We start from the raw sequence: 16,450 nt of genomic DNA, 5'->3' as shown, positions 1-16,450 counted from the left end.
ATTTCCTTTTTTAAAGGCTGAATAACATTTCATGGTATGTATGTACCATATTTCCTTTATCCATTAATCCATAAATAAACATTTAGGTTGATATCTTGGATATGACACCAAAGACAAGGGCAACAAAAACAAAACTAGACAAGTGGGACTACACTAAACTAAAAAGCTTCTGCACAGCAAAGGAAACAACAGAATAAAAAGACATCCTACAGAATGGGAGAAAATACTTGCAAAACATGTATCTGCTAATAAGCTAATATCCAAAATATATAAGAAACTCCTACAACTCAATAGCAAAAAACCACCAACTAATCCAATCAAAATGGGCAAAGAATTTGAATAGACATTTCTCCAAAGAAGACATACAAATGGCCAACAGGTATATGAAAAGGTACTCACTATCACTAATCATCAGGGAAATGCAAATCAAAACTACAGTGAGATAGCACTTCACATCTGTCAGAATGGCTATTATAGAAAAAAAAAAAATACTGGTGAAGATGTGGAGAAATTGTGCATTGTTGGTGTGAATGTATTGATAAAATGGTGCAGACACTATGGAAAACAGTATAGAGGTCTCTCAAGAAATTGAAAATAGAACAACCATATGATCCAGCAATCCCACTTTAGGTACATATCTAGAATAATTGAAATCGGGATTGAAAAGATCTCTGAACTCCCATGTCAATTGCAGCACTGCTCACAATAGTCAAGACTCTGGGAGATCTTGCTGCCACATTAACTTAACACATCCAAACATGAACTCACAAGTTCTTGAGCAGACCAGTTCCCAGACCAACCATCTGTTGACCATCAATTTTCTACCTGAACATCTCTCAGGTTCTTTCTCTCTCTCTCTCCACCCATTCTCCTGGCTATCCATTTGGGACCCTGTTGGAAGAGGTGTGGACACAACCCAGTAGAAAGCAGCCCCCATCAGAGCTAGTCAGCAGTCGACTGGGGGAAATGATGGTCAGGATTCCTGGGGTTGCAAAAAAGCTTGCTAGAGGGTGAGCACCATCGTGGGTACCCCAGGCATACCTTTGGTAGCCTTGAAGCAAGCAAGTAGGAAACCCACTGGTATAAATATTTTTAAAGTCCTTTCTCATGCAGTGTCCCTCCAGCTTCCCATCTCCTGACATAGTTTAACATCTTCTTAGTTGGAAAAGGAGAACTACTTAATGTTGCTTGTTATTTTATCATGGAGCAAGATGAGGGTGTATTTGGAGACGAGGGGCAATAAATTGATAAGTGACCCAGCTGCTTTCCTGGCATTGTCTTTGGTGTGTTTTATTGGCTCATACATTTTTATTTTGTGTTTTCTGTCTTCCAGAGTACTTAAATCTGACCAATGGAGGCCCATCTCAGCACTAGAAGACTGAGGACTGGTTCACACAAAAGGCATTCACAACACGGCAAATGAATTGATAATTCAGTAAAGAAAGTAGGACGTGGCTTGCATCTGTGGATGAGAAGAGCTTAGTCATCGTGATTCATTTGTTCAACAATACTGGAGTGTTTAGAAGTGTCACTGTTAGAGAAAAATGTGAGCACCTTAGTTTGTATAAAAGGAATCATTCATTTTAATAACAAGGATATAAACATATAAAATCAACATATTTACACATAAGAACTTGGTTATAATCACAATCAATAAATTTTTGTATTGTACTGGGGAGCTCATTACCAAAGGGTAAATCAATCTCAATCTCTCTCTCTCTCTCTCAGATTATTTTCATAATATGAATAATGTCATAAAGTATTTTTCACAAATTCAAAATTGTAACACTCTACTTTCATAAAACTAGATGATCATGAAACTGGTTATGCCAAATATATTGAAAATCACCTCTCTGCCCACTTGTGATTGTGGCTGAACCTGGATCATTCTTCACTGGTAATGCCAGGCCATTATCTTCATAAAGTTACTGTCTCCTGCCTAGGGAGGACAGGATGAGAGATGGCTTTAACTTCACCTGACAATCAATGCCAAAGTGTGGAGAGAAGTCCACCACATAAGCCAGCAAACCCAAACTCTTATTCAAACAAGAGCCTGGATTGGAATCCGCTGAAAATATCCTGAAGGATCTATGTAATGAATTGGGCTTTTACACTCCTCCCAAGAAAGGTTTCCTCCTAACTGGCATTCAAGGAGTTTTTTGAGACATGTACTGTTTCACTGTGAAATAAATAATGACCAAAATATAAGTGTGGGGAGATGTAAAGAAGGGGATCTAGAGAGTTGGGGGAGGGTGTCAGTCTTATTGGAATTAGGACCAGGACAGCCACTTATTTGGCCATTCAGCGGATTAATTTGTGCTACGGTTATTTGGGAAAAATGGAAAAATCTTTACCCCAAGAATTGTATTTCTTTTTAGATATGACTAAGTCTTGATGACAAAAAAATTAAGTTAAATGAATTATTTGGTTTAAAATAGGTAAAATAAGTTACAATATTTTCTTCCAAGAATGATCTAAAATAACTGTTTATATATTCAGCTTCAGTAAAATGCCACCAGACCTCATATAAATATAAGATATCCAGCACTTAATGATGCATGAAAGATTAGGAATGATTACAGACCTTCCTATTAGTTTTATTCACATGGTAGAAGCTCATTAAATGCTGAATAATTGACAGAACCTGTAGACTGAGACACTGGACTGGAAATCAAATTCCACAGGTAATTATTTTTTCCCCTGGATGACTCCTCCACATTGCAATTCCTGAGTTCTGAGGAAGCTCTCAAAAGAGATGTCAGTGTCCTTTGGAGGATTATTTACATTTCCAATATAGTGTGAGTTAAAAGGCCCTCAAAGAAAAATGGCATAAAATAACCTGGGCCCCAGGGGACCCCATAGGAGGATGTGACTGGAGTGAGTTACTTGAAGAATGTAAGGCAAATACCACCCTGTCAATAAAGACAAGCTCTTTCAGAAGATGAGTTGTGGGAGAATGAATCATAAATAGGTTTTCAGGTGTCAATCAGGAAATAAGCCATTACTTTTTCCCAAGTGAAGCAGTTGGGGACAACAGAGCAGAATATTGCATATCTGGAAGCTGCCATGAGCTCTGGGTACCATGACAACCAGGACAGCATTGGGAGTAAAAATCATTCCCAAAGTAAATGGATCACAACAGGTTTCCCTTCTGAACTCAGAATACAGAGGCTAGGAGGTATAAATGGATCATTTATTTCACTAACTTCATCCATGACATTCTGAGAATGTCCAGAGTTCTGGAGACCATCAGGCAGGCCCAGGGCCATGGGTGGGTGATGGAGAGCTAATTCAAACAGTCTCTCTTCCCTCCCTTGCTGTGTGAAACCTAGCAGCATCTCATTTTCACCCAGTACAGAATAGCACGGCTCAGAATCTTTACCAACTGCCACTGGGAAGCAGACAATAAGGGAATGAAGTGGAGATATTTTGAAATCAAACAACTTCAGATAACTTATATTTTGCATAGAATGTGAGTTACTTGTTATTATAGAATGATAATTTTGAAATTCTAAAGACCTTCATCACCCATTCATCCTGGGATCTTAGTAACAAGAAGAGCTGGGTGGCAGGACACTGGGCGATCCCCTTGAATTAGTTCTTTGATTCTTATTTTTGAGTGGCATTTCTTTTAAGATAATAAAAACAAAAAGCTCAGATCTGGGCTTATGGAAATACGAGTGGGCCAGAATCAGAATGTACCACGTGAGACATATTGATTGAAAATTTAATGTGCTATTTGCAATCTTCCTTCTATCACAGTTTTCTCTGCATTAAAGTGGCAATCTGTCTGTTAAAGGCTAAATGAATTAGTTTTTGGTATAGTCAGGATCACTCCACAGCCTATTTTAAAAAATACTTTTGAACTCCCTTACTCCAGACTCTCTCAAGTTATGGCTACAATTCTGTACCCAGTTCTGATGTGTGGGATTTTCCCGCACACCAAGCAATTCTTCTCACCAGCTGGATGGCCTAGGGTTCAACTCAGTTCTGATGCTACCTACCTGAAGACAGCATCAGATTCCACAGGTTAAAGGTTCAGTCCTACAAGACTGGTGACGTGGTGTCCACGTCAGACACCAATCAAAAGGCCAGGTTGTTATCTGGGCTTCTGACCAATTTGCTATGGTTTGGAGGTTCCCACAACTGCATCCTTGGTTCAGTTAACATGCTAGAGCAACTCACAGAACTCGGAGAAATATTTTACTTACTAGACTATCAGTTTATTATAAAAGGATATACCTCAGGAACAGGCAGATGGAAGAGACACATAGGGCAATGTATGAGGGAAAAGTGCAAAGCTTCCATGCTCTCTCCAAGTGTACCATTCTATCAGAATATCCACATGTTCACCAACCTGGAAGTTGTCTGAACCCCATCCTTTTGTGTTTTTATGGAGGCGTCTTCACATAGGCATGGTTGATTAAATCTCCAACTTCTTTTCTCTCCCTGGAGGTCAAGGGGGTGGGGCTGAAAGTTCCCCTGGTAACCAGCCCCATCCTTAGGTGCTTGTCAAAATTCACCTCATCGACATAAACTCAAGTGTGGTTGAAAGGTATTTGTTATAATTATAAATTCCAAGGGTTTAGGAGCTCTGTGCCAGGAATGGGGACCAAGACAAAATACATATTTCTAATTATAAATCACAATATTTTAGTGACTCATATGTTCCTGTGGGCCCAAGGCATCTTCTCATATACAAGAATTCTGTGAAATCTTTATCATGTTGTGTTTTTATCTCATTGAGAGTCCTGATTTTTTCTGTATTTTAAGAAAACCTTTTCTTTTAAATTTATAATCTGTGTTGAAGGATCTTCAACACATGTTATTCAACATGAAATAACAGAGATATATAGCTATGGAATTCAGTTAATGAAAGGTTAATGCAGACTGCTCTGGTTCCAAAGACAGACCTGAAAACAACTGGAGGGATTTGCAGGAAGGTCAGTTTCTGGAAATTCTGAGCTCATCAGAATTGAATTGGTTAGTTTTTGAGGAAGTGTATCCCCAGCTTTTTAGCAGAGTCTGCACAGTTATGTGAAGAGATGGGATCTGTGCCTCTGGTGATATTGGTTAAATGAGCTCCAAGTGGCCTCATTATATTCCTTTACTCTGTGGCTGGAGGACCTGGCTGTCGAGAATGTGGAAACCACAAAGGCTCAGCGCTCAGACCAATGTGTTCTGCATATTCCATATTAAAGCACTTGCAGACACTGAAAGCACTACTAAGAATGCTAGCAAAGTGCCTGCTTTCCTATCCTATCACCTTATCATCGCGAATCATCTTTGTGTTACCGAGTCCACTCCCTCTGCTAGCCGCAGGACAGGCCACTGAATCGGAGAGGAGGTGTTGAAGCAGGGAGTACGACTTTATTCGGAAAGCTGGCAGACTAGGGTCCCCCCAAAAACCATCTAATCGGGGTCTGGATGCCAGTTTCTTTTATAGAATCAGAGAGGGAGACGCAGTGAGGAAGTAAAGTAAAAGGGCCACCAGTCTTTCACAACATCACCTGGAATGACCAGCATCGGCGAGGGTATGTGTTAGTTTCTTCTTTTCTGCAGCCATCACAGGTGGGCAGGGTCAGGTTGTCCCCCAGTGAGCTGAACTGCAGAGGGGCAGGGTTCCCTGAGGCAGGCCGTTATGTATGAGTATAATAACAAAAGCAACGGAAAAGCAAAGGTTAAAGTCAAAGAAACACATCCAACATGGAGTCTGATTTAGCTCTTCCCTGTTACTTTTGTTTCCTTTTTTCTTCTGAATAAATAACGGGAAACATTCATGTTGAGAGGAAGACCATTCATCAATAAAATATGTCATACGCCATTTATCTGGGATTCACCTTTAAGGATTATCCCAGTATAAATTTCATGGTGGTTACACAACACTCTGCATTTGTCAAAACTCAGAAATATACCCCCAAAAGAGTAAATTTTACTGTAGATTAATTAAAACATAAGTTTTTTAAAGCTGACTTCTAAGATTTCTTCCAGATCTAACAGTCTTTATTTAAAGGAAGATGTTCACTTCCCAGAAATGTTTTCCAACATTTCAGCAGAGACTGCCTTTGAAGGTTTGCCTTAGTAGGGTCCTGACTTATACCAGAGATCTAATTAATATTGAGAGAGGGCTACACCATATTTTTCTTGGGCTGAAAAGAGTTTCAAATTACTAGTAGCCATGAAGTTGGCTTTCGAAGGAATGGAGTCACTGATGGAGTTGAAATAGCTTCCATTGGAGTTTGCAGAAACGCAGCATGTTTATTTGATGCAAAGTAACACCTGGTGGTGTTTTGTACTTCCATAAATGACTGAAAAAAAAATTTCTAAATATACTGACATTAACAATCTTGGGGGACTGTACAAAATGTTTCAAGTGGATTGTTACACTTAACCTTCACAACAAATTTGCAACCTTGATGCTGTATGTTATTTTCATCTTTTGCAGAGGAATAAAATTAATTCACTCCTGTATGCTCATTCAACTATAACAGACACGGCTGAGATTTGAACCCAGGTCTGGCTGTCTCAGAAGCTCACCTTGTCAATGACATACAGTAGGTCACATACATCTCAGTTTCTCTGAGCTCTATTTAAATTGATTTTGAAGCTCTCTCAGAGGCTGGATAAACTTTGTAGCCTTCTTAGAAAGCAATAGGAACCCACCCCTCTGTTAAGCATAAAATCCTACAAATAGGGTGTGGAAATGCTGCTTTCTATGACTTAAATAATCACTTTATTTGACTTATTTTTTTTTAATCTTCTTTTAAGTTTTTAAAAGTTTTGGGCCACACTGTGTGGCACGTGGGATCTTAGTTCCCCGACCAGGGATAGAACTCGTGCCCCCTGCAAAGGAAGCATGGACTCTTAACCAGGGGAAGTCCCTGACTTAAATTTTAAATCAACATTTAAATCCACCATTGTTGCTTCCCATTTGAAATAAGAAAACAAAGCACTCTTTGGGATTGTGAACATTCTCAGCCAATGTGCCTGCCTATGAGGTTTAACAAACTCTTTGTGATTCTCCTGAAGTGAGACGTGCCCTGTGGACGCCTGCAGGCTTCAGGGCCGGGATCTGACGACATCATCCAGTGGCTGTCCTTAGTTTTCCTGGAGGGACAATATGTGGCTTGGGGGCCAGCAGGGGGCGGCGCATTAAGATGTTCAGCCATATGTTTGCTTCTGCACGTTACATTGAACCAGAAGTCACTCTCCTCTGTGTCTGTCATGTTAAGTTGTCTTTGACAGATTATTTTTTTTGTCTTTGTTATTTTTTCTGTCTTTGACAGATTATTTCTTCCAAATTATTTCTGGAAAAGTTCAGTGGCTTGTGAACTTCATGCTTTTTTTCTGATCTATAGGCAAAGAAGTTCTGTTTGTGATTCAGCGATCGGGGGTGGGGAGAGGAGGGGATCCTTCTTTGCCTGTGAAGCCTCCAGGTGATCATCCTGTACAACGACGGGAATTGAAATTACTGACCTCGATAATTTAGTCTATGTTGCTGTTTAATCACTTTCATACTATTGCTTTAGGGAGGTTCCAAAGTCCTTTCCATGTGTTTTCTACAGATTCCTTTCCCACAACCATATTCTGTTCCCCCTATAAAATTACCAGTACTTGGGAAATATTCAATACAAGTAAAGCTTCTGTATTTTCCATTACTACCACTTTGTTTTCTGATATAACAATCTGGTTTATGAAGCAATAGAAAGGACCTATGTTCACTTAAGAAAAGAGAATAATAAAGTCACCCCAATCCATTCAGTTTCTTAGTGTCAAGGTTTAGGTGAAAGGGAGATAAGTCTATGATAATGGCTTTAAGATATTTCTCTTCTTCCACAAAGCTATGTTCACGTATCTATGGACCTTGCTCAGCAACTGTCTGGAGAACAGGAGCCACTCCATAAAACATGCTGCACTGTGTGTGTGAGGGAGGTTTTTCCTTTTGCCTAATTTGGAAATGCTGCATGCTGCAGTGGTTCCGTACAGAACATTAAAATCACAAGGTTGTGAAGCGTGAGTTCCTCTCACTAATTTATCATTTATTTGCACTTGGATCATTCTCTGACACTGAACATCTGGTCAGGAGCTGACTGGGCCCAACACGTCCCCCCAGAGCTTCTCCAGCGGGAGAGCAGCAGGCCGGCCTCAAGACCAGTCCAAACGAAGCTCTGTGCATTTCCTTTTAGTAACAGGTGCTGCCTGAGCTACCATAAGCCTGACAACTTAGAGAAGGAGAGAAAAAATACAAAGTGATAATGCCACAAAAAAATAACCGCTGGCTCAGTCTCTTAAGACTTGTGATTTCACAACTTCTGCTGAGAACATGAATGGGGAATTCATTAGCCATTGTTGTGACTGATACTGAAGCCCATAATTTTTCTTTTTATGGGACTGATGTGTTATCTAGGCTAGTTTGCAAAAGTTTTATAATAAGAGGTTTCACACCAGCATGAAAAATAAATCACATGTGATGAAAACCTATTAAAAACATTCAAATAATCAGTCTGCAAACTGCCACTCCCAGTCACTGAAGGTCATCAAAAGATAACCAAACAAAGGAATCCATTGAGAGCTTCAGATCAAATTCCATATTAAAAAAGAAAGAACGAGCTTCCCTGGTGGCGCAGTGGTTGAGAGTCCGCCTGTCGATGCAGGGGGACATGGGTTCGTGGCCCGGTCCGGGAAGATTCCACATGCCGCGGAGAGGCTGGGCCCGTGAGCCATGGCCACTGAGCCTGCGCGTCCGGAGCCTGTGCTCCGCAACGGGAGATGTCACAACAGTGAGAGGCCCCCCACCCAAAAAAAAATGCAAGTCTGATCCTATCAATTTTCTGCTTAAAATCTTCTAATGAATTCTTATCAGATTTAGGGTAAACGTCAAACGCTGGCTCATCAAGGATCTGTATGTCTGGTTCTGCCATTTCTCCATCCTCCAGCCTCACCACTCTCCCCTCTCCCACTGCAATCTGACGTAAGAGCCTTCTTTTTGTTCCCCAGCCACCTCAAAGAGCCCATCTGTAGGACCTTGGGAATAACTATCATCCCTGCTTGATCTCTACATAGCTGGCTTCTTCCTGTCACTCAAATCACAGCTTAAATGTCACTCTTTAGAAAAATGTTGTCTGCCCCACCTCCATCACATAACGCTATCGAAACTCTCATTATTACTCTCCTTACTGGCATTGTTCTTGTTAATTTGTTTGTTGTTTATAGGCTGCCTCTCCCAAATGTAATTAAGGTACATGAAAACGGGCTCTGTTCTCTTTGATCAAGTCAGACTGTGCCTGACACCTAGAAACTCAAATACTATTTAAACAAATTAATTGTTATTTCCCCAATACCTCACAACTGCACTTGGCACGTTCAGTGAAGGTTTTGAAGGGTTTTTTTTTTTTTTTTTACTAAATGAATCCTGGATAAAAGAGCCCAAAAGACACTCAAGAGTCATCCAAGTGTCTCATTTCACTTCACTGTATCACTTAAGTAGGCAGTAACATGTAATTTTCATAACCTTTGAATCAAAATACCTCTGTGACAGCTGGCAGCCGAGTACTCTGATATGCCTAATATTCGCCTTCCGTTTTGGACATAGAAGCCTTATCTCAGGATTTTCAACCCGATTTGTCATGTATTGTTAAAAAGTGTCACTAAGTGTTATCATCCCCCATGAATCACAACCATGTGTCCTGTTTGCCTGAGGATGGAGATTAATGCACCTGTCTCATCAAAAGAAGATTAGACTCCTCTTTAACTGGGTAGGGGGGCATTTCCTTCTCTACTGGGAAACATTTCACTCTCAGATGCAGGGGTCTGATTAGAAAAATAGGAGCGTATTTGCAGATAGGCTGCAATAACCATTTATTATAGAATAAATAAGTAAATTAAGTAGATATTCCTTTATTTCCCCATAGAAAGCAAAAAGCTAGTTCAGTCTGAATAATGAACACAATCAGGTCTCACTAAAACAGCCATTTATCAAATTGACTCTGTTGCACTCATGGGGATGAGGGAGGAGAAGAGGAAAATGAAGGTATTGAAAACATCATCACCCAACTGGGGTCTGAGCCCGAGAGAGTACAACAAGGTGGTCAGCAGTCTCAGGGTAAACACGGCTTATTATACTTCAGCACTGATTTATCTCAAAATTTTGGAGAAAATGTTAGGCAATTAAACTTACAAGTTAAGATCATAATTTTTTTAATTAAAATAACACATTCTTAGGAATGCTAAGAAGCAGAATGCATGTTCACAAGAATTTACGTGATACAAGATGAAACTGTAAAGGGAGACCCCTTAGGCTTAAGGACTGTTTAGGTTATATAATCAGGGCCTCTGGAGAGTTCCCACTGCCATTCATTTCCCACTGCTATTAGAGATTTCAGCAGAAAAATTCAAGAAGCCCAATGATGAACAAGACCACCTTCCTACTGCCTTTGCCCTAAATCCCAACAGACACATCCACCTTCCAGCTGTGCTTTCTTTCCTTTCTTGGCAAACCCTAACTGGTTCCTCCATGACCTGCTCATGGGCATTCCCTCAAGGAGATTTTACCGTAAGGAATCCACGTAAGGTACCCGCCTCACATTCCACAAGCTGCCTAGACTTGCCCATTCCACTGGCCTTCACGATCTGCTCCACCACCAGAATGGAAGCTCCATCACTCTAGCAGCCAAGCTTCATCTCTGCATTCCTGACTTCTGGTACCATCAGGCCTCAATAAATACCTGAAGATTTCATGGACTTACTTTTCTTCTTAGATAATTGTGCTGGACCCGATGATAGAATAGTGGACAAGAAAGTCATATGAGCAAAAAGAAGCATAAAGAGGATAGGAAGTGAGGGGTATAACGATGTGAGATGATACTGGAGAGGTAAGGAAAATCAGACCATGCAGAGCCTGGAAGGTCAAGCCAAGGGATTTGGACTCAGAAGAGGTGCAATAAGAAGCCTTGAGAGTTTTCATGGAGGGCACTCATAAATTAGCAAGTTATTGCAATTTGCATATGATGGCTGAAGGACATTTTGCAAAGTACTTTTAAATCTTAAATTCATATAGTCTAACATAATCTTAAATGTGTAGAGTTTATATGCAATTAAATGGATGCAGAATGCCAGAATAGAAAGTGGTTTCATTTATTTTAAATATTTAATATGATTTAATTAAATTTTCTTTAAATTTAAGTAAAATTTTAGCATCAATAAAAAATTTGACATAAAATATTGTATTCGATAATTATGTTTATATTCTCTTCTAACACTGTTATCTTTTCCAGCCACACCCCTTACTGTAATTCCCCTTGCTTCCTCTGGGCTTCACCCAGACTGAAATTGCTTCAATTCTCTAAATATATTGCACTTTCTTTAGAAACAGGGTTTTGAAACTGACTGGATTCCCTTTTTGTCCTTTCATCTGATCCCCCACTGAGACCACTATAATGCTTGTGTCCAGGGGGTTTTGGTAAGATTGAGGCAGCAAGTGGGAAGGAAACTATGAGATGAATGTTAATCCAATATAAAAATCAATTTATCCCTGGACTCAAAAATTATACTTCTAGTTACCTAGTGGAAAAAAGTACTCAGAGTTGCTCCAAAATTATTTCACTGCAACATATTCCATCACAGCAAAAATTAAAAACCATCTATATGTCTCTCCCTAGAGAACAAATGTATGGATACCAAGGGGGAAGAGAGGGGTGGGAGGAATTAGGAGATTGGGATTGACATATATACACTAATATGTATAAAATAGATAACTAATAAGAACCTGCTGTATAAAAAAAATATAAAATTCAAAAAAAGAACCTATAGGTCTCTTGATAAGAGACTGATTAAAAAATGTTTTGCCCATTTATACAATGAAATATAATACTAGGCCCTTGCTAGAGCTATATGTAATAGGACTAAGAGAAAAATCATATTATTAAAGAATATGAAGAAGCAGGAAAGCTGAGCACTTGGGAATGCTGCACATAAGAGACTGTTACTTTCTCTGTTGATTGGAATTTTATTATTTATTACCAGAAAAAAAGTATATGTCATTTCTGGAACATAGAGGTAGAAATGAGTTTAGATGTATCAGCAAACAAATCTTAACTTCTAGGTCAGAATTAGAAAACTTTCATTCTATAATAAAATCATCTATTTTTCCCTTTGACTCTTTCTAGTTTAATTTTCTGCCTGCATTTTGTGCTAAGGTGTATGAATGATCTATGGAATACAATCAGCTATGTTTGAGGAGTCACTTTTATTCTAAACTCTTGTCCTTAGTCACTTATAACTTCTTGAAAAATATTAGGTTTGGACCTAAAATTTCTCTAGCTGCCTTCAAGCAAACAATAAATTTTATTTTAGAAAACTTAAAGAGGGAAAAAACTTAGCTCCTTTCAGTTATTAATATTTAAACCAATTGTGGTTCTTTATGCACAGAGAGAAAAAAAAAAAAAAAAAAACATTTAAAGCCTTCTGCCCTTATTGATTAAAACCTGAAAAGGTTTCCATTGAATTGACCTCAGATGAGCATGGTTGCAGTCTGAATGTTTTTTTAGTTTTCTCTATTTGTACCTACATCCAGGTGAGTAAAAGTGAGCAGTATTGCCTTTGTGACTTCTCTGTATAAACATCAATTTCCATGTGGATCCATGCAGATAAATAAGTCTTTTCATGGAACCAGACCATTGTTTAAGTCTTTCCTTACATGAACACATTTCTTTATGCTTGCTTTTAATTATGGCAGCAAGTCAATATGGCATCTCTTATATTTTTACATTATTCTCTCTCTCTCTCTCTCTCTCTCTCTCTCTCTCTCCCTCTCCCATCTGTTCTTTGACTCCAGTAGACATTTTTTCTCTTAAAATGATGAATGCTGGCATGGGTCTATTTTATAGGATACTATTTATCTAAACATTTCTTTCCACCTTCCTTATTTTAGCTCCTTTGTTCCCATGCCCTGAGATGCTAGATGGTGCCAACTTGTAAGCCATTTGAAGAATCTGCCATGTAAACTGAGTAAACTGAGGTTCCCACCTTCTCTCAACATGCTTTTAGAGTAGATGTGTTCTCCCTCAAATCACAGCATTATCTGGAAGCCTCGGGTGTCCCAGGTCTGTCATCAGCATCTTCTTCCAGATTCTAAAACCCCTTTGCTCTTGTGGCCTCTCCCGTGTTTTGTGTCTTTTTAAAACTAGTTCTGTTGTGATTTCTGGAGGGAACAGATTTACTTCTTATAGCTTGAATTCCATCTTCCAACTTATCCTAGAAGTTGTGTATAAACTTTAATATGAGTGCAACGTAATTCTGCCTTGTAAGTGGTTCTGGTAAGCTGAAATGGGCAAAGAAAATTTGACCATGACATCCACGATTGATTCCTTATTATCTTAGGCAGAAAACAGGCTAAACTCTTCAGAACTACATGTAATAAACAGAATAGCATTTTATACAATAACAAATTAAACATATTTCAAAGCAGCAGTACTAATGCATCTAAGTTCCTGTGTTACTGAAATATTAAAGAATCATTTAATATCTTACATGTTAAGATGCAAAGTTAAAACCTTACCTGTAAAATATACAAATAAGTTAAAAGAGAATTATGTAATGCCTCTGCATGAGGTGGATAATTATTGATAACTTCCCAGCTCTAAGGTATTTGTTCTAAACCATGAACTAGAGGAACATTTGAAGTGAGTTTTATGGTACATTTTTTATTATACAATTCAGCTTCTCCTAAAAGTACAATTAGAAATTTATGAGAAAGGAATCAGAACTCATTAAAGAGTAAAGCTGATATCAAATTTCTAATTTGTGGACTTTCAAACTTTTAGCCTTCTAAATTTACTTCTGAAAAACATAACTCATTCCAAATATGTTTTTTTTTGGAAAATGGGTCTATACTCCTTAAAAGTGCATAGAATGAGGAATGCTGGAAAAAAAGTATGACAATTATACTTGGAATGAAGGTAACTGTAAATTGAAGAAAGGAGAATTAAAGAAAACAATTTTATTTATTTCAGCTTTCCATTGAATTTCTCATTTTGCATAAGCAGTCACACAGAAAATTAATTTAATACATGATTAAAATTTTGAAACATTTCTAATTGTTTTGTTCTTCACTGATTCCTAAAGTGCTTTATGAGAATAAAATTCATGGTTATAGCCATTGAAAAGATGTATGTTTTTTGCACTATCCAGAAATAGCATACATTATTTTCAGTCCTCCTCAGACAGTTATTGGAAATATGCTTGTACATTATCAAAGTGTTTCTGCATTGATATAATAATAATTATTCTTCTGTCCTGTGACATACAAATTTTGAGTTTAGTCAACAGAGTTTAAATGTAACAACTTCTAGATTTGTCCCCATTCAATTAATATTTGCAAATATCTTAGATATATATAAAGTAAAAGGTTACTATTTTTTAGAAGGATGACAAATTCTTTTGCCTTTCAAAAATACAAAAACATAGTGCATGCATTTTATCTCAGAGAAATACTAACATATGGCATATTGTAGTAAATTTCTATTTATGTGAAATTCTCTCTCTTTAAAAAAAAATCAGGGGGTATATCATAACATTCAGTATTCAGAGTGTTGTTTCTAAGGCCCTGCAAAATCTTGACTCTTAGATAAATGAATGCTTCTCAACCTGCCAGTTTCTCCCAGGATCCCAATCAATTAAGAACTTCTGAAAATGGGGCTCAGGCATAAATTTATTTTTAAAATTTCCCTAATCATAATGTGGATACAAGATTGATAATTACTGACAAAGTTCATCAAATAGAGGTGTCTGTTATATCTCAATTGTTGCTTTTCTGATAAAAATATATATTATAAATAAATACATATTTGCATATCAACTATTAATCAGAAATTTAATTCCAAATAATCCTGGATAAGTTTGTATTTTATATTTGTTTGATAGAATATATTAAAAATAAAAATTTAATATAGAATAATAGGGTAAAACTAGGGTGCCTTGACATATATCATACAAGAGAATAAATATAAACTCACTGAGTTCCTCCAATAACACTATGAACTTAAGGGACAAAACTACTGCCATTTTAAGGTAAGGAAACCAAAGCACCGAATAGCAAAGTAACTTGCCCATAGTCACAGGAGAGGGAGGAACCAAGGATGAACCCAGACAGCCTGGCTTCAGAAGTCCCTTCCTTTACACTTACACCCACACTTTCCTACTCATATAGCAGTGATTTCCAAATGAAAAATAACCTTCCTGGAACATCCATTCCAAAGATGTCTTCCTTCTGAGTCTCATAATTCCTGAATTGTTTTCTACTACTACCTCTCAAGATAACCAGAGAAAATATTTTCATTCTTTTTTCTAAGGACAGTACCCCCAAGTCTTGGTCCATATTATTTCTATGGGGTATCCTGGCTCAATTTACCATGTACACACAGTTCACCAGTAGCTCCTTCAAACACCTTCTACTCTACAGCAACGTGAATGTGGCAGATGCTCCAAGTCCATGCCCATATCCCCTAAGGCCACCCAGAATTTACCTGCAGCTTTGGAAGAGAGCTTCCAAATTCACCTATGGCATCATAGCTCATGAACCCACGTCTTTCTGCCTAAGGGCTGTTCCTGAGAGCAGGAGTGTCTAGACTCACACAAGAGGCAGGGAGTTGAAGTTTCAAAAAGCAATCCTTTACCATGAAGGGAGAACAGTGGATAAGAACCCCAGATTCCTTGCTCCTCAGTGGTATAATTCTGTGTTGTGTTTTACACATTCTCTCAGAGGTTGCCCAGTGAGAGCCCTCTACCCTGTAGCCCATGGTGATCGCCCCCTTATTCATGCATCCCTTACTGGCTTTCCTTATTCCCACTTTGTGCTCCTGGGGTCACCTTCAAATAGATTACATGCACCAAATTCCTGATTCGGAGTCATTTCTCAGGGGAACCCAAAGTAAGGTGATGATAGATCACTCTTCTGGTTCTCCCCTTCCGTTCCTTGTTACTCTCTGTCCAGCTCCTAAGGAAGCTCTTCTTGCTCTCTGTCCATTACTTGAAGGATGATATCCTCAGGGTGCTGCATGGACTCTATTCTCATCTCACTTCCAGAGGGATCTCATCCTTTCAAAATTAAGTTATCCTAAATTACCATCTGTATGTTGATTGTTCCAAAATCACTAACTCACATGCCTCTCCTCTGTTTTATCATTGTCTTTCCAGTCAGTTATTCCACAGTATTAACTACACATTTATATTGTGTCTGGCACTGTTCCGGCCATGAATATAAGATCTTCAAACACAAATCCTACCTCAGGGGGTTCACATCCCATTATGGAGAGAGAGAACACCAACAGACAATTACAAAGTATAACTGACAAGATTATCTAGTGAGCATAATAGAAATACAATGGAAATTGTGTCAGAGATTCATGGAGTTGAGGGAGAACTTTGGCTAAGATGGCCCAGGAAGACCTGCAAA

Source organism: Phocoena sinus, chromosome 3 (genome assembly GCF_008692025.1).
Source record: "Phocoena sinus isolate mPhoSin1 chromosome 3, mPhoSin1.pri, whole genome shotgun sequence".
Taxonomy (NCBI): Eukaryota; Metazoa; Chordata; class Mammalia; order Artiodactyla; family Phocoenidae; genus Phocoena; species Phocoena sinus.
This window is presented reverse-complemented; position numbering follows the sequence as displayed.